At 39.6% G+C, this 9,291-nt stretch overlaps 1 pseudogene; it reads left to right on the top strand.

The window, feature by feature from the left end:
• The first annotated feature begins 239 nt into the window (after positions 1-239).
• Positions 240-9,036, top strand: LOC121603345 (annotated as a pseudogene).
• The last annotated feature ends 255 nt before the right edge of the window (positions 9,037-9,291 follow it).

Genomic DNA, 9,291 nt, shown 5'->3' with positions numbered 1-9,291 from the left:
CTCTCTCTCTCTCTCTCTTTCTCTCTACATCTCTCTCTCTCTCTCTCACACACACACACACACACACACACAATTATACATTATCCATTGAGCTGCTTCGTTTGCTTATACCATTTTCACCCATTTCTCAAATAATAATAATGCTCACCCGATGGTCATGCTCACGATTCCGCTGTCGTATACTACCGCGATGGTGTTGAGGCAAGAGGCAACGCCAATATAAAGGCAACGACAAGATGCTGAGCAACGTTTAGTACGATTAAGACAGTGAACTGAAGAGGAGAGTTTAAAGTGGATGCTGGAAAAGTCCTTCCCCAAATGTATATTCAGTGCGAAAGGATCAATTGAATGTATAGTGTGAATGGTGCAAATGCGGATGCCACTTAGTTAAGATTTAATTGGCTGTTTGAAAAGGCTCAATACAAAAAAATAGCATTTTCTGTTAACGCAAGCACATCAATAGTGTAGCGATGAGTTCGATCTTGTGGAGTGATCTCGTGCCAAATGCACTTCAGCTATTGTCCCCGACTGCTTGGATAGTGATGCTGACAGTAGCAGCTTCCACCGTTATCTTCTACCGTCAGCGAGCGGAGGTCGCCAAACACATCAATCGTATTCCTGGCCCCCCTGCGTTACCTTTGCTGGGTAACAGTTTGCAATGGTTGGTTGATCGCGATGGTAAGCAAATTAGCGTGAGTTGTAACTGCCTATCGGTGCCACCGCCAGAATGCGCAGAAAAGCTGAAGAATGAATTGGTTGGCATAGTGTTGTGAATTATGCAAAATAGATTGATGTGTAGGAGGAATAACGCAGTCTGAGAGTCATAACAAAAATAAATCCCACTGTCCCTTGTCATTGGCTTTCGTTTGTCATCGTAGGTAAATAGAGCAAAAAACTTAGTTTATTCTACAGTCTACGTAAACATTACAATAACAGGATGTAAGAATCTTTTCCGAAACCTTGTACGCTAACAAATTGTTTAATTTATTAATTTTCAAAGCTGGTGGCACGTGAAGAATTTTGTATACCCAAAGTGCAGCATCATTATTATGTAACTGCGAAAATGAACAACAGAAGTGCAGGTGGTAAGGTTTTTTTTATGCATCATTTCCCAAACAACGCAAAACAAACATTCACAACACGTTAGAAAAAATAATCGCCCTTTTTCAAAGACGTTTACGGGCGAATAAATCATCATGATTTATAGAATAATATGCAAATAGCTTTTCAAGTAAAAAGATAAAGCTTCGTCTAATTCATACCTGTCTTTCAAAGTGAATAAATAAATCTTAAAAAAAGGCAATGATTTGGCTGGACCAACCAACTGGTAAAACATTTTCTCATACGTTTCACCTGCGTGATAAAGCATCATGGGAGGAAGTGCGTCCATCAGGTGTGACTAATGATGATCGGCACCTTTCAGGCTGCATCGGCCTAAGCCTTACGAAATAAGTTGATGATCCCATTATTTAACTAATGCTTAATGAGATCACTAACGAGGAGGTTCTTTCAATAGAAAAATAAAACCAATAACGTCACCATACTGAAATTACGACGCAGTGTTTGGTGCAACAACAACAAAAAATAAAATAACTTTCTACGAGTTGTGTGGAAATGTTAAGCTAATAATTACACTAACAAAATCTACTTGATACTGCTTACAAATCAAGTTTTTGTTGTTTCGTCAAACAGTATTAAACAGCCAGAGCCAGATTGGATCACTATAACCAGTACTGCAATTAAAGAAACAATGCAGTGCAATGCTGGTAGTGCAATGATTACTCCAATCCTTCCTGTTAGGTGCAACGCCATGCGGATTTTGCTCGGTCAGGGGCATTAAATTCATCAGGACCTTGAAAAATTGTTGAGATTGTCTGTTCCGTAAAATACTACGGTTACCCGATGGATCAACGATCTTGGGACCCGTTACCCGATTGCTCTGATGGTACAGCTTCCTTCCTACCAAAGATACAACCCTACCAGCCATAAACTTGTGTTCACCAAGTGCGCAAAATTGCGCCGCAGCCATATGTGTACAGCAGTGATCGCTTGAACGTGGTTCAAGTTAAAAGTATAAATGTTAAAAATCTGGTAAAGCCGGCCAGCTCAGAAACGGAGACACCGGCAATCAAATGTATCAAGGTAAAACAGGCGTAGACCCCTTCGATATGTTGTGCGACTCGTTCACTCCTCGCATCCCGCTTTATCACTTCTCACATTTCCAATGATAGTAGACAATTTGAGTTATTACAAATGTATAGTTAGATACATGTTACGTTGTTTACAAGAGAGCCATACAAAAGTGTTTTACAACAATTGTTCGTATTACAGAAGCATTTGCATTCTGGCAGTGAAGTAAGGATAGCGGGAGGCAGTGAATGAAAGGAAGCAAAAGCTGATTATGTTTTTTACATTATTGCACAAGGCGTAAAGTGAAAGGACCTGTAATGATTTTTGTTTGGGGATTTCTTAAGATTCAGGGTGATTCCGTAGTAATCATCAACTGTGGATGGTGCACAGCTTTCATGTGCGCTTGTAACGGTTATTTGGAATTAAACTCACCGAATGGGCAAACTGCCCCGTTCAGACCTTTAACGTTCAGGTGCAAGAAAGGTAACTCCGTATAAATACTTGCCAATGTAATTTTTAAGGTATATTACTCATAACCGCTGTAACTTCCGTTATGAATAATGAATAAACAAGTATGTTTATGTGTGGAGCAGTAAGTGTTCCACGACCTTGAGTTTTGGGAGATTAAAGCACACTGGTAAGGTTATTTTGCCTCAGAGAATTGCCTCACAGCTTCGGTGTTGTGCCATCCTGGTCCAATGAAAGTGAGAAGCGAGCCAAAATCATGATGCGGTGAAAAGGTTTTATCTGCATTCATTTGTACGAAATTTAAAATTAACACATTTTTCTGAGTTTACATGCTCATTTCAGTACGCATGAAAATTAATTACTTCCCATAGCTGAAACTAACACGTAGCTGAAGTCCTTGTAAATATGAAAACATATTTCAACTAAAATACAAGCTACTAGTTCAATCTATTAAAGAAAGGGTAATATTCACAAAGCTTTTTCAACAAAATTGTTCTAGATTATTTCTGCTCATCACATTTGCGGTCTATCAAAAAACGCAACTATCGAGTGTGAATCCACTAGTACGCAATCGTATCGTAACTAGTGAGATCAGACTGTATTGCAAGAGACAAGTCACACTTTTGACTAATTTCTTAAAACGAAACTATGGCCTAACTTAACTGGTTCCTGAATGAATTATCATAATGAAATTTTACATGCTATAGAGCTCGAGACAGCGAGTACTTTTGATTGTATAAAAAAGGATAGATACAAAAGTTTCAGTCGTTTCATCGCAGCAAGCATTGAGATTTAGTTGTGGTGTATACAGTAATTTGGATGCATTTTCGGACATTTTTACAAAGTTTGCAAATGTTTGTGAACACTTTGTCATCTAACTCTCAAAAAGCCACTTCCAAAAGTTTTTGTGGATTAAAATCGATCATCCACCAACTTCTATATTATAAAGACTTTGTTAGAATTCGCATTACATATTTTGTCAGTCTATCTAAAGATTTAATGTGACTTTGGTCTTTATGAACTCTTTCGTCACTAGATTTGTATTACATACAGTGGCGGATTTAGGGTGTTGGGGGCCCTAAGCGTTAAAAGGAGTGGAGGCCCCCGCTTGGTGTCGGGGTGCATATTGTTGCATTAGGTTTTGAATCAAACACACTTTAATGGTTTGCTTGGGGGGAGGGGGGGGGGGGGTGTTCAGAATCCCTGTACTGGGCCCCAATAGTTTATGAGTCCCGTCATCCATGGGGCCCCTAACTAGCACAGAAGCTCTTGCTGAGACTACTGTACACATTGTTCTATATGCTGGAATTACCATACACGGGGCCCCTACATTGACGGGGCCCCGCGGCCGCTCAGTCCGCGCACCGTTAAATCCGCCACTGATTACATACAGTCAGCCCAAAAAGTATTCGTCTAGCTGAATATTTTACAGAAAAATTTATATTATGGCCGCAATAGGCATGGGTTATTAAAAATAATGATGAGGTTTGACAAGGGGACCATCAATGAACACGTATTGCTAAAAAATAAGCATTACAATAGTGCAAAACCAACTTCATTATTTAAAAAAACTAAGTCGTTTGATTGACGCACTAAAAGTATTTGACTATCAGGTTTTTGGCGTAATATGCGTTAGACAACAAAGATTATGGAATCAAAAAATGTCATGATCTTGTTTTTTATTGCATTTATGACTATTAGTGGCTATTTGACCAACGCTCATTTGAACCTCAAATAGGGCGTATTTTTGTCCCGCTCATCTTACAAGACATGTTCCAATTAATATCTGGTAGAAATATTGCATTTCCGGACCACATGGCTAAGTTCCTTTAAAAAATTGGCAACAGAATAGATTGAGAGTCTATTAAATCGTTTTCATCAGTTTGGTTTCAGCTGGTTTGGTGTTTTAGGTAAATTGCAATGCTCTGTATGTTCTCCCAGTTGACTGACCATGAACTATGTGGTAATTTTTAAATACAATTGCTCAGAACTGGGACTCACAGTACTTAAATAATTCTTCATCTTCTTCCTCGGCTGCCGGTCAAGGTCTGCCTGTACCCACTAGTGAAGTGGGCTTGGCTTTCAGTGACTTTTTGTTACCGTAGCAGGATAGTCAGTCCTACGTATGGGGACACGGGCTATTAGGGGCTTGAACCCATGACGGGCATGTTGTTAAGTCGTTCGAGTTGACGACTGTACCATCAGACCGGCCCAAATTTTAAATCATACTTAAATCATACAAGAATACATTTCACGATCTCGTTTTCTTTCAATTTGGCTCATTTTTCTAGCTCACCTTTCATCACTGAGCCCTAGTATCATGATACGACCCATCTCTTCTCCTTATCTTATTGGCCATCATAAAATGCACTGATTCCTGGGTTATATTTAATTTTGTAGACATTAAACCGCTTCTTTCGTTAGATAAATTGTTAAGAATGGCTGCTTAGTTCACAGTTTGACACAAAATTAGTGTCAGAAAAATTGCCAAACGCTGATCAAATGAAGGAATGAGGCCTCCCAAATGTTTTGTAACCTTGAAAAATGAGTAGGATAGGCTATGCATAAGATTAAGAGAAGAGAAGATGCATAAGATGATGATCTATCTTTACTTCACCGCCATCATGCTTTCTTCAACTTCCCCGCCATCCATTTCCATTTCTTCAACTTCCCCGCCTATAGTGTCTCTCTGACCGCGCGAAGTGCAATTGAAACATAAACATAAATGCATTAATTTAGAAGGAAGATTAGACAATTTTAGGGTCTGGTATTACATAGACTATGACCCTTGTCACTTAAATTCTATATGTTAAGCTCTGCGTAGTCAAATGAAAGTTAAAAGATTCGAAATGATAATTGAACTGTCTACACATTCTCAATAGAGGGTCGTTGTATGAGGCTAAAGTTCTCCTAAACTCATTTTCTAAAAATGCACGTTGTCTATGGGTTCTGACTGGTGCGTATATGGGGATATTTTTTAGCAACTCAGGCGCGTCAATCATGTTTCAGCAGCTTGGCTATAAACACAATTTTGTGCAACTTTTCGGCGATTTTTGAGAGATTCTAGCCCAAGCAACAAACATCGCATGCGGTAATCAGGCATATTAAAATACAAGGGAGACTCTAGTAAATCTACGTTGCACAGATTTAATTTTCGCACAGAGCCGTATAGTCTAGAGGACTAGACAATCATACAATGACTTTAAACACAAAGGATCTCTAAATAATCGTGTGTATCAAACATCATCATTGCTTTTAGCGACCCATGTCTATTGCGGCATTTTCTGTAAGTTATTAAGATAGATGAATACTTTTTGGGCTCACTATACGGAGATTTGCATCCCGCTATGGAGTGCTCGGTTGTAGCACTGTAGAAATTAAACTTAGTTTTTTTAATTAACCTTGGCAACTAAACAACCACTGGTGGAACTTCAATTGCATGCATATCAACTATTGAATTCGTGCTTTATAGCTCGCACGTTTTTCCAACCGAAACAGATTTGAATTTCTTCGTAAAGAGCCATGAGATTTGTGGCAAACCTGATTTTCCAAAGAAACGCATGCTTTTAAATTAAACTATCAACCAACTATTGAGCGTTGGGCCGAGGCCAGACACACTGAAAAAATGTACGGGTGAAATGTAACGCTTCGTTTCCGGTTGACCAATTTCGTTCAACCAATTGGCCCAGCGAAATCCAAACGTTTGTTTAGTTCTAGTGATTTTTTTTTCATGTTTTTTTTTGTCACATTTGGGGTCAACAAATCACAATTTTTTGAAATTGACATTGAAAAGCATTATTTTTCGGTTATCATATCGTTTTCGTTGCGTTGGTTTTTCGGTGTGTCTGACCTTGGCCTTCAATTAAAAATCATGGCAACTAAAAGCGTTGAACTATTGAATTCCAACTGTACACCCCATCAAATAGCGGTTAAGAGGTTTCCATAGAAATGTATCAAGCCTACTGCCATTTCTACTGCCCGTCTCGATTGATTTTTCATGCCATACTTTCCAAAACAACAAGCTTATTTAGAGTCAATTTTCTATGCTCTTCTACTTTTAAACTGTGAAAAAATTTCAAAATTATAATAAATATGATTTTTTTAATTTCCTTTTTACTGTTATCTTTGCACATGTTTGGGTAGCGATGGCTTAAACATGTAAATATTATGAATAATTCTGCTTATCCCGTAACCGTAAAAAAGCATATAAAGTCTGTTCCCGAGATACGCGGTTTCTGCGTTCCCGAGCAATCCGCGTACTTATAGTACTTTATCAGTACACTTTATCATTTATTTGATACGACTCGTGAAGAATGGTCTTATATTTTTCACTCATCAGATTACTTGGCGACCGTATCTAAAACCGAACATATTACATGGCGACTGTAACTATCTCCAAACTTACTACATGGCGACTGTAACTATCTCCAAACCCATTACAATTTTTTTTGGATATGTACTTAAGATTAACACCACTGTCTTAAATGTCGGGGAGTTACAACTTTAAGAAAACATAACAACAACATATACAATTGAACAAAACATTTTTTCTTGTTTGCAGAAATGTTCAGTACGATCAATGGCGCAAGGTTACTGTACGGACGGAGGCAAGGATTTAACCGTGTCTGGGCCGGGCTGAAGCCCTACATTCTCATTTCGAAAGCTACTGCCGCTGAGGTATTACACAATCTTCTGCTATCTTTATGTGCCTTTCGTACAATGTTCTCTGTGTAAAAGTATGTTTTTCTTTCTGGTAATAGAAAATTCTCTCTAGCTCCAAGAACATTGAAAAGGGTCGCGATTATGATCTGCTTAAACCGTGGATTGGTACCGGTCTGCTTACGAGTCATGCCGCCAAATGGCATCAGCGTCGTAAGATGCTGACACCTACGTTTCATTTTAAAATACTGGCGAACTTTGTTGAGGTTATGAACAAGCAAAGCTATGTTCTGGTTCGGCAGCTGGAAAAAACACTTAACAACACCGAAGGGTTTGATTGTACGATCTATGCTACGCTAACTTCGCTGGATATTATTTGCGGTAAGAAAAAAAAACTAACGTAGGTTTTACTATCTACAATCATGCATTGCCCATATCATTTAAATTAAAGAGTTTTTTATGATTTTAGGACATATTAAATATATGTTAAATTAATATAATTTGGTCCAAAATATCTAAACCTTCATTGTTTTAAATTTTTAAATTTTAAACATCACTTCCAATTTGTTTCGTTACCTACTATTGTTTTCTTTGATAGAAACGGCCATGGGCTATCCCATAGACGCGTTGGAAAAGTCCGATTCGGAATACGTGAAGGCACATGAGAAGTATATATCTTCATGCTGTAGTTTCTAAACAAAAAAGGACCCTCTCTACAATGCTACATATTTCTGTGTATTTTGTAGGATATCGGAAATTATTCTAGAACGGTTACAGAAGTTTTGGTTGCGTTCTGATTTTATATTCCGCTTCACAAAAGCTTACACCGAGCACGAGCATTGTTTGAAAATCCTGCACGATTTTGCTTACAGCATGATCCAAAAGCGCCGTGAAATGTATCGACAGCGAAAGCAGTCAATGCTGTCGGAAACTGGATCCGCTGATAACGCACCACACAGCGAGGAGGCGCTTGGTCAGAGAAAACAGCTTGCTTTTTGGATTTATTGCTCGAGCTGTCGGAAGATGGCCAGCTGCTATCCGATGCAGACATACGCGAAGAGGTGGACACTTTCATACTGGGTGGACACGATACGACGGCCACTGCACTGGCGTGGATGTTGTACTTACTCGGCACGGACCAAACCGTCCAGGAGCGCGTCTTCCTGGAGATAGACGGCATCATGGGTGGAGATAGGGAGCGCCATCCAACGATGGCAGAGCTGTCCGAGATGCGATATTTGGAGTGCTGCATCAAGGAAAGCTTGCGACTGTTTCCCAGCATTCCCATACTATCGCGCACGCTCACTACGGGGGTGGACATCGAAGGACATCACATACCGAGTGGAACGAACGCCGTGATCATGCTCTACCAATTGCACCGAGATCCTCAGTACTTTCCCAATCCGGAGAAGTTTTATCCGGATCGTTTCCTGCCCGAAAACAGCACCAATCGCCATCCCTACTCGTATATTCCGTTCAGTGCCGGGCCACGGAACTGCATTGGACAGAAGTTTGGTGCACTTGAGGAGAAGGCGGTGATATCGGCGGTGGTGAGAAACTACACAATCGAATCAGTCCACCGTCGGGAAGATCTGATACTGTACGGCGATTTGGTTATGCGTACCAAAGGCGGTCTTAAGATACGCATCCAAAGACGAATGTTATAAGTAAAAAATGCTTACAACTTACAGCTTATTTAATCGAGATCAAATATGAATCGGAACGTAAAACGGCAATAACTCCTATATTCGAGAAATATTATTATTTCACCATTTCACCACATGTATAATTATGTTTCGTTTATATAAAACAATAAAAGGATAGGCGATTACCGCGTTTTGTGCACACTGTCGGCGTGATTAAAACAGTGTTTCTCAAACTTTTTTCAACCAGCGCCTACTTTCCGCATCAGGTATCAGGTAGCGTCTACTTTTCCGCGCTAGCGCTGATGCATCAGGTATTAGGAGCTGCCTGTAGCTGTTAAGAAGGGGGGGGGGCGTTTTCTCATACTTCACCGAATACGTTCAATACGTT

This window comes from Anopheles merus, unplaced genomic scaffold (genome assembly GCF_017562075.2).
Source record: "Anopheles merus strain MAF unplaced genomic scaffold, AmerM5.1 LNR4001122, whole genome shotgun sequence".
NCBI classification, from domain to species: Eukaryota; Metazoa; Arthropoda; class Insecta; order Diptera; family Culicidae; genus Anopheles; species Anopheles merus.
Note: the sequence above shows the minus strand (reverse complement) of the source record. Positions and strands in the feature narration are given on the sequence as shown.